At 42.8% G+C, this 17,828-nt stretch overlaps 1 protein-coding gene across 3 annotated transcripts in view; it reads left to right on the forward strand.

The window, feature by feature from the left end:
* lingo1a (leucine rich repeat and Ig domain containing 1a) overlaps window positions 1-17,828 on the forward strand; it is a 195,956-nt gene that overhangs the window by 156,068 nt on the left and 22,060 nt on the right. Inside the window, exon 1 of one of the 3 annotated variants that reach the window (XM_049573560.1) lies at window positions 4,068-4,771. The exons of the other annotated variants lie outside the window; for them this stretch is intronic. The gene's annotated coding sequence lies outside the window, so the exon portion shown is untranslated. Of the gene's footprint in view, window positions 1-4,067; window positions 4,772-17,828 lie in introns of those variants that run through there. 3 annotated transcript variants of the gene reach the window in all.

Consider the following 17,828-nt stretch of genomic DNA (forward strand, 5'->3'; position numbering starts at 1 on the left):
TTAGTGCTTTCTCTGTTGTGAGCTACGAGTGGAAAAACTTGACTGCAATATACACGTGATGGGTGCGTCGGATGATGTCGGGAGGGTGAGACACAGGAGATGTTATTTGGGTTTCATAATGCCTGAATTGTGTTACTCCTCTCTCCACCTAACACTGGAATCACATTAAGTTTCAGCTCATTTTAAATGTGAATGTGAGGTTGTTTAAAACCTTTCAAAAGGCAAAACTCTTTTCACACTGAATATTAAAAAGGGGCAACAATCAATGGCTCATTTTAGTTACTAATAAAGTACATACAGGTGACCGATCCCGGAGACTCAAAGCATGCAAGCTGCTTTCAGGTGTCAACACTGGTAAACACAGCAATACTTGAATGCCTTTTTTATGACAGCAGTGGATTTGAATAGTTGTCACACATGAAGAATTTATTTTTTTATTATTTTTTACCACAGTCTCACTCTGACCTTGTCACATATCAACGTTTGGCAATGGTTCGGATACGATGTGCAAGGTACCATGGGCGCATTGGTTGTTGACATTCTGGGATGCCATGTCAAGTTCTGCCTATTACATGCATCGTCTTCTTTCAAAATACACTTCCATTTTTACAGGAAATTTACCGTTTACACATAGTATCTTTCAAAATATACAGGAAGTATAGAACAACTAACACACGTGGTTGGGTTTAGGAAAAAAGAATAGGGTTTGGCTGTGTAATCTTACGGGACACAAACACCACTTTCCCGGGTGAAAGTCTGTGTTTGTTGGACCCATCCACAACCCCTTCCGGTCACCCTGCTCAGACTTTCGCCGCCTTAACATTCGTTCTTGTCCCGCCCCATTTCCCTGACGCCACCGAGCGCGATTAAACTCCAACGGCGACCGGCAGCTTATCATGCCGACGTTAAAGGACGGCTTTTTCGTCAGCGACTAACGCTGCAAGTCACTGCCCAAGCGCCGGATTTCGACAACTTCAGAGTGAAACCAGGTTGTATTTTTATAATCCTCTGCACACTTTATTAGTTAAAATAAAATGCCAGGCACCTCAGGGCCAAGATTTTGAATAAGCATTGCAAAACATCTATAAACTACTATGAACGTTTGCTTCCGATAGATATAGACATTCACTGATCTATAATAAAATATAAAATAAAAATACTTTATGACCCTATATCATGTTGAAGTAATCAAAAATAACTCCCAGAGACAAACATAGGTTAAAAGTTGCAATATTTGGCTGATATAAAAAGCAAAGAAAACCATATGAGCTGATAACAGAGTTTGGTAATTGCTGATGTGCAATCCATTAAATAAGTGTTGTCAACAGGTACGACTTATTCAAATGTAGTTTTTCTGGCTGGACTCAGTGCAGGGAGCCATTCGGTGGTAATTAAAGGCTGTGTCCAAAACCACTCCCTATTTACTGTGTAATGCACCATATTCACTGTCCCAAGAAAGGAGTGCCTGGACACTAGTCTTGCTTACAATCTCACAATGCCATGTCATGCATATTGTAGATGAAATGATAGCGATTATGCAAAATTACTCCCATCTGCAATGACAGGAAAATGATGATGATGATTAGGAAGGGTCAGACATCTCAGTTTACTGCTCACTATTGAATAGATTGCATGTCTTTTTATTATCTCGGCAACAGTGAGTGAGTGAACCAGAGAAAAGTTTCAGACAGCCGAATGCCCCTGTTGATACAGCGCTGGCTCTTTGTTAAGTTCTGTTGTCTCTGCAGACGTACCTCACCAGCCCGGTCACCCAGGGAAAATGTTGGCATTGTACATTTCTGCAAATAACTGATATGTAACATTTTTACATTTCATATGCATCACATCAACATTTCTTTTTTTTTTTTAAAGATATTTTTTGGGGCATTTTGCCTTTATTGGACAGGACAGGTAAGCGTGAAGGGGGGAGAGGGGGGGGGGGGGGGGGGTGACATGCAGCAAAGGGCCACAGACTGGATTTGAACCCGGGCTGCTGCGGCAACAGCCTTGTACATGGGGTGCCTGCTCTACCACTAAGCCACCGACGCCCATGTATCACATCAACATTTCTGAAGTGTCAGCGCATGGGAAGAAAAAATGAGCTTCAGACACTGCGTCTTTTTCTTGAGTATCGTATGATAAAGACGGTCCTCGAGCACACTACTATCTCGCTCTTCAAAGTTTCATTTCTGAAGTGGCGTAGTTCAGATCACATGTGTATGTTCTCATCCCAGAACGTCAAATACCAACAGTGACGCACAGCTGTCTCCTCCCTCAAACTAGCTGTAATCGGTGGTTGGAGTTGTCAGTCGTGAAAACTACTTGGTTACGTTTAGAAGTATGTAATGTCTCATATGTATGTCATGTTATTGACTTAGTTACATCACAGATGGACGTAAGTTATGTAACATTGCATTAAAACAGCACTGACTTGAAGTGTCACATTGGACATGAACGATCACGTGTCCTGGCTGAAAGTCAGCCACCATCTGCATCACCTCTCTAAGTGGCCTTTCCCACTCTTTATACTATATTAGTTCTGAACTTCAGATATTGCTGTGGATGAAATTACATTGGAATTAGTTGGAAGGCCAGTGCATCTTAAAGAGACGCAGAGAGGTACCTTCAACATGGTGTGACATGCCAAGGAGAGTGACAACTTACTTATTTACTCCTCTTCATTCCCTGTGGGACATAAGGCTTCAATGAACTCTTTTGATCCTTGGCAGCATGTTGAGCCTCTCCCCGTGATAGGTTCATCTTTTCCAACTCCAGTGTTGCAGTTCTTCACCAAGTGGTATTGGGCCCTCAGGTTTTCTTTTGCCAGGTGGTGTCTATCTTAAAGCAACTCTCGCGATCCAGCCCTGCTCAACTGATTGATTTCCTTGTCGATGCTCCGGCTACCTGTTTCCTCGTTGGAGATTTTATTTGGCCAGAAGGTCTGCCATATTCACCTGAGACATCCATTGTGAAAGGGGTGTGACAAAGTGTTGTGATGACCTGGGAATGAGAACTGGCTGTATTCGAACATGTGGTGTCACTGGCCCAAGATCTACATCTGAATTCAGATTTTTCTCTTGATGTCTTCCTTGTATTTTCCCAGATGCCTAAATAAATGAATAATATGCAAACAAGATCAAACCCTTCAAACTGTAACAAGAAGTGAGTGAAATCTTGTTCCACAAATGAGAGAACCCTCGCCCCCCTGCAACGTGCGGCAGACTAATGACTAACCAAGGCCTCTCATGGGTGAGCAGAGGCTAGTGTTAAGGAATCCATCCGATTTGCTGTCCTCCCACAAACCTTAGCTAATCAATGTACACCGTGGGCACTGATTACAAATGAGTCCTACAACTCAGCCACTAAAACTGAGTTAAAATGCATTTAAAATTGACCTAATTGATCATGAAATGATCCCAGAATAATTGAGATCTGGTGAAGTTGAATTCAACTCACTATGTTAAAGAACAATTTGATTTTCTCTCACTTTGGCATCACATGAAAGACAGAGAAATGGGAGCGCTGGATTGGAGATGGAAGATAAAGGTTTGCTGCTATGAAATATTTACTCCTCCTGCTTTTAAGGCCCCCTGTGAAGTCTGTCTGACTGCGCCCGAGACCCCCTTTTAAATCACAAGGAGAGACAAAGGATCAGATCTGTATTAGACAACATTCAGGGCCTGCCTCCTGCAAAAGGCTGTGTGTTATCAATGTGTGTGTTTGTCTGCAGTATCTGAAGCCCACAGTGCCACCAGGCTCTCAAAAGAGGAACTGCTGCTTTCCTATAGACCCCCTCCCTCCCTCCCTCCCTCCATGTCTCCACTCCGCTCCCAGAGACTTAAATCTGATTGTATTTCTTTATTTGCCAGCAGCTTGTCACTGGAAACATCTGCATGTTGCGGGGGTAATGTGAGCCATTTCGTTTCAATCCCCCCCCCCCAGAAGACATCCTCTGTTTTGAAATGTGTCCTCCGCGCGTGCGTCCGTGCGCCTGCGTGCGCGTAAACGTTTGTGTGTGCGCGCTAAGGCTGAAATCTGGACAGACAAATCTGGACAGATAAGGCTGGTTAGGAAAAGGGGCAGAGTCGAAATAAATAAACCAGCAAATGAACAGACTGCAGTGATCAAACACATATAGGCAAACACAGCACACACACACCCACACATAGTTCTACCACACATACACACACACTTGAGTAGGACACCGGGCAGAGTGCGTTCCGCCGATCATCTCCGTCCCTCCCCTCAGCAAGCAGATTGCCTGTGCCGCTGACGACAGCCAGTCACACAGAGCTGTGAGTGTGAGGCTGTGGGGAGACTGCATCAAGGAGCGAGAACTGTGCGCTTGCATCGGGAACGGGTGCGTGGGAGTTGTTCTCTCTCTACCTGCCATTTGCATTCCTTCTTTATTCTCTACACTCATCCTCGGACGAGTTCGGGCGCAAAGGGAGTCCCATTATTACCCAGGGAGGATCGCGCCGTGTGTGTGCGCGTGTGGGTTGCCTGTTTTAACTACAGCTGTCATCTTTTCGATCCGCAGCACCGCCGTTGTGGAGAAACTCATTGGGAATCTGCAAGAAAACGGCTGCTTGTTGTGTTTTCTTCTTCTTGTGGCCTCTCCTCCTTCCTTTTTTTTTTTTTTTTTTTTTGAAAGCTGTCTTTCAAGGCGATGGACTTGAGATAGTGCGTCTCAATTTGAGTGTTGGTGGCTGGGAGTTGCCGTCGGGGAGAAATGCGAAAGGATGCTTGGCAGCAGTGAAGGCTACAGCAGGTGAGTATCCGATTAGGAGAGCAGATTACTGGGCTCAATCTCATGTCGATGCAGTTTAATAATGTGTGGAGGGGCTGAGGCCAGGTTGGCTATCCAGGATGCTGTGATCTCTCCTGGGCTATACTTTGAGGAAAACATCCCTCAGATATGTGAATTGTGCCGTGCCACTGGCGACGTCAGATCACACCAGAGGCTTTCCTAAAACTCCTCGGATCTCATCCCGATGTCACATCGGCTAAAATATCCCTGCAAGCCCGCGATGATCAGGGCAGAATCGGTTGACAGGACAGAAACGGGGACTTGAGTGTGGTTAGGCGCGTCCTCTGCAGGTAAAAATGCATCGCAGATTCCTAAATTAATTTATAGATGTGTTATCCGTGCGCATTTTTACAGTGTAATCTCCTTTTCTGGCCAGTTCTCTGTCTATGTGGTGCTTGTCTGAGAGGAGGAAGGCTTAAACCATTAATCAAATGTAATTGTCCCGCGAATGAGAGTGTATGTGTGTGTGAGAGAAGAGAGAGAAATGGGGAGTGTGTGTGTGTGTGTGTGTGTGTGTGTGTGTGTGTGTGTGTGTGTGTGTGCAGGGGAGAAGGGGGGGGGTGAATTGCAAAAATGTTATCTTAATCTAGCCTTTATTTGGTCACGTATAGGCTCTGCTGAGATAACATTTCTCATTGTGTGGAAGTGTGAGGCAGTCGTGATCCTCCCCATATGCCATTTTATTCATCTGCAAAGATGGCTATCTGTTCAAATGGGCAGCGTATAAAAGCAAAGCAGGCTTCATGCTGCAACAGAGTCGTGCATTTTTATTGATCCCCAGAAACGACCTTTGGATTTTCAACAAAACACTGATGGGATCTATATATAGCTTCCACTGCAGCTACACATGCAGGACACAAGATGAAAAACTTGGTGTGTGTCTGTGGTGCCACACGCCGTCTGTTGTTTGTTATTCAAGGCAGCATTTGCAGAGAATATATGACAATGCCCCCCCCTTGAAAATGTTCCCCTTCCTTTATTGTCCAGCGCTGCCTCTTATAATGACACACAAAAAACAGTTGCGGCAGAGTATCAGAAGACTGTGTGATGCTGTGCCTGCGGACATTCATAAAGTGCTGTAGCTCTATTGGTTATAAATAGCCGGAGGGAGCGGACAGCCAGATAGAACAGGAGCAGCCTCCCGTAGCTCGAGTAGCAACAGCAGCAGCAGCAGAGCAGCCTCTCTCGGCTTTATCTGGGCTCACAATCCAAGATGATAGATAGCTGATACGCTTTGAGATATCACACAGATGCACGGGCAAGGGTGTGGCACAGGAGGGCTTGATGGGTCATTATAGCCTGTCCCTGTGGGTGCATTGGAGCCCATCCTGAGTTCTTTGATCTCCACCAGTGTCATTTGCTCCCCTTATTAAAAATGCCTTTGGCATTGTCCCTTTGTGTCTTGGTGGTACTCAGCTGTAAGTTCAGAGTGACCTTATCACACGTTCTTCTTTAAGTATCACTACATTCCTATGGGATTTTTCTTTCCAAACTTCACTTGCATGCTTAAAATCCTGTTCCTGTTAGATTTTACTGTTGTTCCATTTGATGATTGAGATGCTGCTGACTGAATCATGGCTGCCGTACAACAGCCAACAAGAGGCTGCTGAGGTGTGTGATCCGCTTTGTCCAGACGCCCTGGTCGCCTTCATTAAACAAATGTGCGGCCGCTGACCTTGGCTATCTACAAGTTGTCAATAGGATTCACCTCTCTGCCCTGCCATGGGATATACGACACAGTAACAGAGACCCCTCCTCCCCTCCTCCCTCCTCTCCTACAACATTATGCTGCTGTTGACATACTATATTGAATTACAACACGTTGATCAATGTTTGCAATAAGCTAAACCCTCTACATAGTTGCTGAGATAATACAGAGTATCAGATGTCACTGGAAAGTCACGCACCCCATAACAGCATTATATTTCTGTGAAGTATGGTAACATCTTGGCATGTTTGTAATTTAATCACATGCAGAAAGAATGGAACAGCAAGCCAATAAGATAAGAGCGTGTGCAGCATTTTCATAACTCGTGAAAGATCAGCTTCCACATAGATTTGTCAGCAGACCGGGGCAGAGGAGCAGTCGAGACAGAGTGGGTGGTGATGGTGTGGACCATGATGTTAGTGCATGCTGACTGATCACAGGCCTGCCTTCTCACAACACACTAAATGACCAATAGTGTTAGCGACACGCTAATGCTGGCTTATGACGCGTTATCATGTCTCTTGGAGACACTCACCCTGGGTGTAAAGCTGACACCTACCGCACTGACAAGGTGTTTATTAGCTCCCAGTTGTGAGGTCATGATGCCTACATAATTCTACAGTGGCACAGTGCTGGGAGTTTTTGCCCATGATGGCAATTATGTTGTTTTTATAAGACTCCGGCTGCCATTCCACTTGATGCCACTGCCTTGATGCGTAGATGCCCGGGGCTGGATGGCATGTTTATAAAAGGCCTGCGGTGGGATCATAGTAGCTGTTTGATGGGAGGGGGAGGGAGCTCCTTGTTCACAAGTCACTGTTGTCCTTGGTGGTTGCTGTCTGAACTACATAAGCAGGAAGAGCAGCTGCAAGTGCTGTCTAAAAGTCATCAGTATTTTTTTGTCTACCTTTCAAAGGTTCAGCAGGGCAATCTCTTTGAGCAGAAGATGGTTCACCTATTGTGAAAGTGTCAGTGTGGCACAACTCCATAACAGTAGCAACACATTTATTTCGCGCGTTCCCTCAAATAGAGTGGAACTAACGCAACACCACGTGTCTGTTTCTTGTATTGCAGCACCTGGTTGTCACGCTCAGGACGTGTCTCTGCACTGATGAAAGAAAAGAAATGGGGTTTTGTTCTTTGCAACAGTGTCTACTCCTTTATTGTTCTCACACAGGGTAACAGTTTTCAGGCCTCTTGATGACCAATAATTATAAAAAAGCACATGTCCTCTGCTACAAACAAACATGCTGCTTTAACAAAGCTCTGTTGAATAACTACTCATTTATCCTGGGGTCCTGCAGTAAATACTGCATTGGATAAACACATTTGGGCATGCAACCAATGCTTTGCCCTCCATTTTACCTTCATCAGAGTGATAGTGGCTTTCACTGTGTCGTTCCCGGAATCAAATTTGTCCAACTGTGCTTGCATTGCCCTTAATCTTGTAATGTTGGATGCATTAACATAATTATTGTATACACTAATCCAGAATTTACACAGAATTGCTAACCTTGTATTTATGGCACCAGTGATACTGGCCACAAAGCTGCAGATACCACATTTATAATATACAAAAACAGAATGTTCCCTGCGGTCAAAGCCGCGTGATGTTGCTGTAGAAAATGTTAACAATCTACTGTGACTTGGCTTTTATTTTAAGTGGATGTTTGACAGGTACTCCAGGGCTCTTACTAACGCAAAGAAAAGAACGAGAATATCTGAAATTACGACTAGTTATGGAATATGAAGGAGTCTTGCTAAAGGCATGTTAGAGGCATGTCTTAATGCCATACATTTACATGAGCCTGTAGGGTCCATTCACCTTTAAAGGATTCATATAAGAAAAGCTGGTACAAGTGCACCTAATTGTGATCTGAGTCACAGTGTTGTGGAAAAAATGTCTTTAGAGGGTTTCTGCAAAGGTGCCTTGAGAGAGCCATTTCACCTTTTATGCTTGTGTGGAAAATCAAAGTGTCCACAAAGAAAAGCTGGATTACCACATGTTTTCAAATGGCAACAGCCAGCAGAAATGGATTCTTGCCTACAGTGTGCTCAGAGTACTGTACCTCCGCAAGCCCTGACCCTATTGAGTCTACATGTAAATACAGCATCCATATAGATTTTATTCTAATAATGCTTGACCATTGCCAGCATTTTAATGATCCCATGAATTCGCCTACCTCCAGCTTTCAATGAAATTATATTCGAAATCATGTACATTAAATAGATGTAAACTCCTGACCATTGCCAGGAATAACATTACTGGAATATCATCCTGTCATAAACCACTTGGAATCCCTTGGAGGATGCATCATTAAAGAAAAAAAGGCATCGATGGTGGACAAGGTTTGGGTCAAGGGTTGGGGAGGTGTTATTGTGCTTACTAAAGCTCCTCTCCAACCCTCTGGAGAGGACATTTGTATTCACAGCATAGGGACTAATCAGTACCAGTGCTGGTGCCCCTGTTGCCAGGCAGACTTAAACAAGACACCCATCTTTTAGATGATTGTGTGAATGGCACGTATGTCATTCTGGTAAGCTGCTAGTGGGCTGTAAATCACAGCGGCGGAGGCAATGGATGGCCTCAGACTGACAGCTTTGGATTGGAAGCTAGAGCTAACACACCTAAATAGAAGTTGCTGAAGTAAGTGGTAAAAAGCGCCCTCTAATTTCACGTTTAGTGAAAAGTAAAGCACCAAATGTGATGATTTTCTAGTGTGAATTCTTTATCCGTTGTTATTTACAATGCTCCCCTTTCCATGTGTAGACAATGAGTAGCATTGTCACATTTGATATTCACACATACATTTATAACTAGAGTCTGAATAAATTGTTTTGCAGCGGTAATGATTAGCATTGTGCGGCAAAATTACAATTACGTTGCATCTGTTCTTCTGAAAGCATCTATTCAAACCGTGCTATTCAGTGGCGACTGGAGACCCAACAGTGGGACAACAGCAGCTCCACTTATGCAGCCACACTTGAATGGAGCGTATGTTATTTTCCATAAGTGGGGACAAGATTTGTGTTTCTGCCCCACCTCCCTGATGTAATAGCTGTTAGAATACCCTGTTGAGATCCAGAGTTCACCCAGTTCGGTGTTTAGGTACTGTACTAGCACTCTCGACTCTCAATTCCTTTGTCTAGTAGGCTGACCGAGGATCTACTTAGAAGTGAAGTTGTCATTTACACCAGATCTGCTACAGGTTTCTGTGATTTCAAAAGCTAAAGATGACTAGAGCTGCAACAATCAAGGTTGTCAACTACTAAATGAATCACCAACTAATATGATAATCAATCAGTTTGAGTACATTTTTAAGGAAAAAAAGTCTAGATTTTCTGATTCCAGCCTATTAAATGTGAAAATTTACTGGTTTCTTTACTCCTCTATGACAGTAAACTGAAGATCTTTGGGTTGTGGACAAAACGACATTTGAGAGCGTTTCTCACTATTTTGTGACATTTTATAGAACAAAACATGTAATCCATTAATCGGGAAAATAATTGTCAGATTAATTTTCAATGAAAATCATCATTAGTTGAAGCCCTAAAGACGAACAAATCTAAATCATATAAATGAATACATTTTCCATTTCTTGTGGATATTCATTCACTCATTCATTTCTGTAACCGCTTATCCTCTTGAGGGTCACGGGGGGGCTGGAGCCTATCCCAGCTGACATTGGGTGTGAGGCGGGGTACACCCTAGACAGATCACCAGACTATCACAGGGCTGACACATAAGCCCTTTTAAAATAGGAATTGTGCAAATTTGCAGGAAAGCCCAATCAGTCTTCTTTCAGCATTGGCAGTATAAAAACAAAATCGGGGAGTACGGCAAAATGCCGCCTGCCTACTTTTGTTCATACTGAATGCACCTTTTCGGGGCATTGGGGGGCGTGAGCAAGTAAGAAAACGTGTAGCTCAGCGTGTGACATAAACAGTGACGTACTCTGAGGGAAGCCGCGGCTGGTCAGTTCTTCGGCGATTCTCTTGTCCTTCACCGTTCCCGTTTGATGGTTAATGGCCTCTTCGTTTGCAAGGGCAAGGAGGGCACGCAATTCCTTGTCTCCCCAGTTTGTCAGGTTTGCGTTTCCCTCTTGCTACTAGCTGCTCATTCCTGCTATCAGCCATTTCCTGTTTATCCACCGCCAGTGGGTCACACGTGTGGCATCATCAACAGCTCCTCCCGTGGCAGAAGGGCGCCTCGTTCTTTTAAACCAAAAAGGTTACACCAATATGTCTACCCTATGAGGCGGAAAATTGGGCACCTCGGATCAACTCGCCAATCCGGCTCTGTGCAGGAGGAACATGCAGTTTACCCATCCCGGGTTTCGAGCCCCCCACCCTGAGTTTGAATCAGGAACCCCCTTGCTGTGAGGGGACAATGCTAACCACTGCACCACCGTGCCACCTCCTCTCTCGTGCATAGTATTTCTGAAATGGACTTGCTTGGGGGTTTAGCTCAACAATATGCAGGCCAGTTCCTTGCCATTTAGCTAATTCATTCTGAGTAAGGTCTGAGCATGTCTCAGAACTTGTTTTTGCTGCTGCTATTTCATGGCACTCAAAAAGTGCCATTAACAGCCACATTAGAATTTATGAAGAACATGGAGACCTCTGTTCAAATGCTCACCATGATATAGAAAGGCTTCCCTCTGTGACACATTGATTAAAGTGTTCTCTGATCATTCAAATATTTTAATGTGCTTCAAGCCCATTATACCCTCCTTGCGTCAGATAAGTGTAGTTGCTTTTTATCCATTGACAGTCTACTCCCATTCATCATGTGATTCGAGACAACGGGGGCCTTACTTTGAGGTATGAAAGGGGCAGAAGCTTTTAGTTCCCTAAAAGCTCACTTTCTCCGTCTCTTTGGTGCTCTCCCTCGATTACGCTTTTTCTGTTTAACTTTCCTAAAAGCTCTCTCTGTCTGTGTGTTTGTCTGTCTCTCTTTCTCCCTTCCCTCACACTGGGTTTCTTTCACCCACTCGCTGTCAACGCGGAGAGAAAGGAATGACGGAATATTGTAACAAAGAACTGCTAATACTGTCGATGGAGGAGAGCAAAAGTGCAGGGGAGGAAACAAGGGGTCAGATTTCAGGTTATCGACCAGACTGGGTGGCATAGGAGATGTTAGTTTTCAAGACATGAAGCAGCAGCAACAATCTCACCTGCAGATAGGCGTGAAAAGGAGCTATTTCAGTTTTTGTAGAATTAACAGGAAGTAAAGCGGTGTCACTGAATGTGTTTGCATTAAAAATCAGAACGAACTACTGTGTCTACCAAATGTAGGTGCCATATGCTGCTAAGTCTATATCATGGTAAATAAATACCTGATGATGTCAGCTGGGATATGCCTATTGTTCAGTATATTCTGACATGTAAACATAATGTCCTGTCTATTTCTGAATCTGACCACCAGTTCCGGAGCTCTTGCCACTTGGCCACCTGCATTGCTGCTACGTCTAAAAGATGTTGACAGTATATAAACACTGCAAACATTAAAAAATCCAGAATGAATGCGACTAATAATTATTTTAATTAGTTATTTTTCCCCAAGCATTCAGATTTGCTCGACAGCATTTTCAAAAATAATGACAAATCCCCATCACAAGTTCCCACAGCCAAACTAATGTGTCAAAATTGCTTATTTAGTCTGAGCAGCAGCCAAAAAACCCAAAGTGTTCAATTTATAATGTTATGATAACAAGCAAGAAAAGCAAGCAACTCTTCAGACTCCATATCCAGAGATATATCATTTTTCTACCAATAAATAGCTAAAGATAAACCATTGAGAAACATCTTGAATCGTTTAACATGATTTAAAATGAACAATTTTTTAACTGAAGGAATTATTTGAAGTACGTGACCATATGGGAAAAGTCAGGGTGTTTGAAATGCATTCTTTTTCATGTTTTATTATTTATTTGGGTTTTTTTTTCCATAACTGCTTACTGCTGGAGCCTATCCCAGCTGATATTATGGCAAGAGGTGGGGTACAGTGAAACAAACATAAAGAATGCACATCCTCCGAATAAACTTTTTCCAATCGGTGCTGACATCAAAGGAAAAAGATTTGTCGCGCTCGATGTATTGCTGCTCCCGTGCTTTGTTCCCACACCAAACAAATAAGCAACGTTTTGCCTCACGTAGGAGGCTTCATCAGGCTTGTGAGGCAGGGTACACCCTGGACAGGTCACCAGACTATCACAGGGCTGACACATAGAGACAGACAACCATTCACACTCACATTCACACCTATGGACAATTTAGTCGCCAGTTAACCTGCATGTCTTTGGACTGTGGGAGGAAGCCGGAGTACCCAGAGAAAACCCACGCTGACACAGGGAGAACATGCAGACTCCACACAGAAGGGATCCCCCACCCCGAGGTTCGAACCCCCTCACCCCAGGTTCGAACCAGGAACCCTCTTGCTGTACCACTGCATCACCGTGCCGCCTCTTCGTATTGATATTTAACCAAAATCATGATCTTAACCGAAGTACTTTTGTTGCCACAGGAAACTGGAATTCTTGTGTCACAGTTGTGCCATTTGCAAGTCTGCCATCTACAATAGAAGGGCTCCCCCACCATGGGGTTTGAACTCCCCATCCTGGGTTCAAGCCAGGAACCCTCTTGCTTTGAGGCGACAGTGCTAACCACTGCATTCATAATTCAATATGTTGAAATGTTTGGTACATCCATAATCAGCCATCTTGTACCCATTTTATTTCAAAATCCTTTACATGGGAATATAATATTCAGCTGGGGGGGTATAATACACTGGATCTAACACATACACAATGATGAGTGTTAACGGTAGGGCAATGTCAATTTTATAAGTATTTGGGGGGGGGGGGGGCAGTTTGCCTTTATTAGACAGAAAACATAGAAGTGGTAATTTATAAGAGAAGAGAGTGAAAGGTTGATATGTAACTATAGGTAGCCGGGCTCAAACCAGGGATGTGCAGATTACATTGCCAACATCTTAAACCCCTACAGCACTAGGACAGTGGTTCTCAGTGTTTTTGGTGCCCCTAAATTGATGCACATTAGGTCACAGACCCCGATTTGATAAGATATTGGTTTAGGGACCTCCATCGGAAAAGATTTTGGTTGTTAGATAAGATTAAGACATGAATTCTATAGTTGTCAATGACAGCTGAGAAGATGAAACCAGAACAGTCTCTCTTATGACTCTGACTCATGATGGGCTCACCTCTATAATGAATTAATTAGTGAAGATAAAGTATCCCCCAATTTTTGGGGACCCCCTGGAAGTCCCTCAAGGAGCCCCATTTGGGGATCACCACACCAGGATACCCACATAATGTCCATTTTACAGCTAATATCATACTAAAGCTCTGTGGTCGTGGCATATTTGGTTTGATTTGGACCTTTGCAGGGCAGCATACAGTAAAACACAGCCTCCTCTCTAAGCTGAGCTGCACAGTATGGGTGGGGTTCATTAAACAGAGAGGTGAGATGGATATTCTCATTCAATCAATGTGCTTCTGCTTTCATTCAGTAAAAGAAAATTCAGGGAGCTCCATTCAAGGACAAGAGAAGCAGAATTACTGCCAAAGGGCTTTGAGATTTATGCGTGTGCCACACCTTAAATGCACGGTGTGGTCTACTTGGATTTTTTTTTAATCCTCTCTAAAGTAAAAGTATAGCTCTGACTTTACAAGTTTGACGAGTTCAAGTTGATTGATTGCTTATTTATTACCTCTGGACGGGCAGATTTGAACTCCGGCTACTGCCAGTCACATTCTGTAAATCTGGGTAGGATGAGTGAGGGCAGTTTAAGCGGTGAAATGGTAGTGGTGGCGGCATGTGGGTGGATGGGGAGGGTGAGACTGATGAAAGAGCCAGGCAGCGATCAAAGGCGAGAAAATGAAATGGCATTTGACCTTGTTGGACGCTGGCGAGTGACGTGCTGCCACAGAAGTGCAAAGTAGTTTGGGAACCTGTGGGAATCAAGAGGCGAGAGAGATCAGGTCTGTGGAGCGCTGATTCTGGGCGAGAGGATGGTCCAGGCAATTTAACCCTTCCCGGTCAGAACTGATTTAGCAAGGGACTCTGGGCAAAGGTGTAAAGGTGCGCAAAAGTTATTACGATGACAGAATGAGTCAATTTAAGGTGGAGGGGGGAAAAAAACTCTTGTGTGCTTTCTATCGAACTATGGGTTAACTCTCACTACACATGAAAATCATGCTTATAATGAGAAGTAATGAGATCTGTAAATTGGTCTTATGCCCTAAAAAGAAACCTCGGGAGTAATCTTCCCGTCCTTAATACAATCTATCATTACCCTATTCCTGAACCAAATGCCAAATAAATAATTCAGCTCTTGTGCATTTTCTTGTGCTTGCTTTTACCATGTTTAAATAATGATGAAAATAGCAATAGTGAAAATATGACCAGGCTTTAGGGCAGACATAGCCAAGCATTTTCATCATGTGCATTATGCCGTCACTGTTGTATGTTGCATTTTTTAAATTTGAAATAAGCAAAGCAATTTTTAATCTAGTAATTTTTGATTAGTTGATTCATTATTAATGTTCAAAACACCAGAAGATAGCATCACAGTTTCCCAGAGCCCATTGTGTTGATGTCCAGCATCCTGTTTCTTTAACCACCATTTTAAAACCCAAGGCTATTTACAATGACATGAAACAGACAAAAGCATGAATCTTCACAGTGGTGATAACAGACACAGAGAATGTTTGGTATTTTACTCAATAACTGACTGAGCTCAAGGCAAACTTCTCAAAGTGGTTACCAGGCTGCAAACCAGGCATCAGCTTTTGTTGCCAGAACTGAAAACTTGTCTGCCAGTTACCTTATATTTTCAGTAATTAAGATACTATGCAGTCATACATCAGCTTTATAATGAAAATGTGACATTGTAGAGTGTGTAAAAGTTTTATTACATCAACCAAACAGAATTATTTGTAGTTTGTGTTTTATCTGTTTATATTAATTATTTGATCCTATCTAATCATGGGTCAAGGTTCATCTGGTTCTTTGCTCGTGAGTAAACACGTGCTGCATTGTTATGCGCAGTGTTCTGTAACATTTAAACATCACTAATGTAACAAATTAAAAAAATGTACAGGATTGGAAAGGCTTTAATAAACACTGACTTTCCCCTCGAAAGAGTGTAAGATTAAAAAGCCAAACCCTATTCTTTTTTCCTAAACTCAAAGACGTGTGTTAGTTGTTGAAGGAAATAAAAGGTCAATTGCAGTGTTGTACAAATGTAGTACATTTATTTTGAAAGAGACTATTTAGACAGTAAATGTCCTGTGGGAATGGTATTTATCTCAGAACGTCAACCACGTCATATCTAGACGTGGAAAGTCCAGGATTAAACGTCGATATGTGACGAGGTCATAGTGAGACTGTGTTGGGCAATGGTGTTAACTGAGCAATAAAGCTAGAATTGTCCGAAAGGAGACAATGCAGAAAGAAGGCATCCATGCTCGAGGAAAAGATGCAAAGTAATTGAATGAAACTCATATTCTACATATTAACCGTTTACTGAAAAAAATATCTTAATAATCACCAACATTTTGATCAATACCTGTCATTTATTTACATTTTTTTTTCCCAGTAACTGTAACTGATTACAACTGCAGCTACTTTGTAATTAAATACCATTTCACTACGTAGTAACATGTAACTGGCCACTCTCCAACACTGAAAATGTATTTTATTTGTGGTGCACGTTTTGGTGTTTGCAGTCCCTATTTTTGTGTTAAAAAGTATTTGTCACTGATGGCAACCAGAGACCAAGAATTGTTTGCCAATTTCTCAAAATGGTTGCCATTAGTAACCTGGCGACCATGACTGTCGAGCCCTGACTGACTGAAAAGATTTTTTTTTTTTTTGACTAATTGCTTCAGTTTTGAATGCAATATTTCAATGTCATTAAGATTTAAAGTTCTGCAGCACAACTGTTTTTTTGCCCTGAAGCAAAATCTTTGTTTTGTCACTCTCAGGTGGGATGGTTTTCCTTCCTTGATCTACCATTTCTGTTATTTCATCCCCATGCCAGCGCTATAAATAACAATGTGTTTAATCATCCAGACTGCACACATTTTTTTAAACTGAGAGAAAGCTGCAAAGATGTTTCCAGCACAGTTAGCAGTGTTCCAGCGCTGTAGGACACTTACAGAGGAGACAACAAGTTACATCACAACAAGGCTAACATGACAAGACTACAGAGATGAAATTCTAATATGTGTGTCCACAAGCATATCATCTGCCTGTCAGCATGCTTCAACAAAGGCACTGCTCTTTGCAGGGACAGAAAGGAAAAAGACAGTCATTCTCATTAATTAAAGCATGAGTGGCAGAACAGATCTCACTTCCTAGCTCTGCAGATCGAGGCTGGATGGGACTTTGATGAGTTGCAATCAGAATCTAATGAGGTTTTTCTAAGAGACAGTTACACACACATAGTCTGTGTGAGCTTACCGAAAAGCACCATTTTTAATCTGTTTTAGAAGAATTACTTTGAGGATCCAGTGCTGAGAAGAAATGCAGTCTAATTCATTTTTCTGCAACTTCTTTTAAGGGGTGCACAAGTGTTGACAAGGGATTTGCAGTGTCTTTGCCAACCCTAAAGCCATCTGGTATTACGATACAGGGTCACCTTGTCATTGATCCATGTGTAGCATGTGAAATACCTAGATTGTCTTTCCAAAAGTAAGATTCCGCTCCCTCTAGTACCCCTAGGATTAGCGGAGCTGGTGAGATGTGATTCTCTTCTTTTCACTATCTTTATGACCTCCTCTCATACTACAGGGAACCAAAGATAGGGAACAGGAGGATACAAGGACAGCTTAGACAAGTAATTTTGCCTTTAATTGCTCAAACCTCCCATGAGTGCTATTGCTTAAGTACTCCGAAAAAGTGTTGTTGTTTTCCTCCTCATAATCTTTGATTATATGAAGGTCAGCATTTTTCTCTAAGCTTCTTATGAGAGAATTTGGAGCAGGTGGATTGCTCAGAGAGATGAGACAATGCTCCCTTGCTGGAGTTGAGAGTGAGAGGGAACTGCCCCCTTTTTTCCATCCACTGCAGCTACTTTCTAACCGTCTCCCAAGCCCATCTCGGCCATCTTATATACAGTAGTCTTTGTTTTTTTTTTGGTTCTGCTTAGTCCTCATTTCCCAGTCTATATCAATAGCGCCATTATGTGGGGTTTTATCTGGCTAATTAAGGCTTCATCTTTCTGGGCAATCTCTCAGAGGACATGGATTAAGCTCCCCTATCTCTGCACTGGAGCCACGG

This window comes from Epinephelus fuscoguttatus, linkage group LG4, assembly GCF_011397635.1.
Source record: "Epinephelus fuscoguttatus linkage group LG4, E.fuscoguttatus.final_Chr_v1".
NCBI classification, from domain to species: domain Eukaryota; kingdom Metazoa; phylum Chordata; class Actinopteri; order Perciformes; family Serranidae; genus Epinephelus; species Epinephelus fuscoguttatus.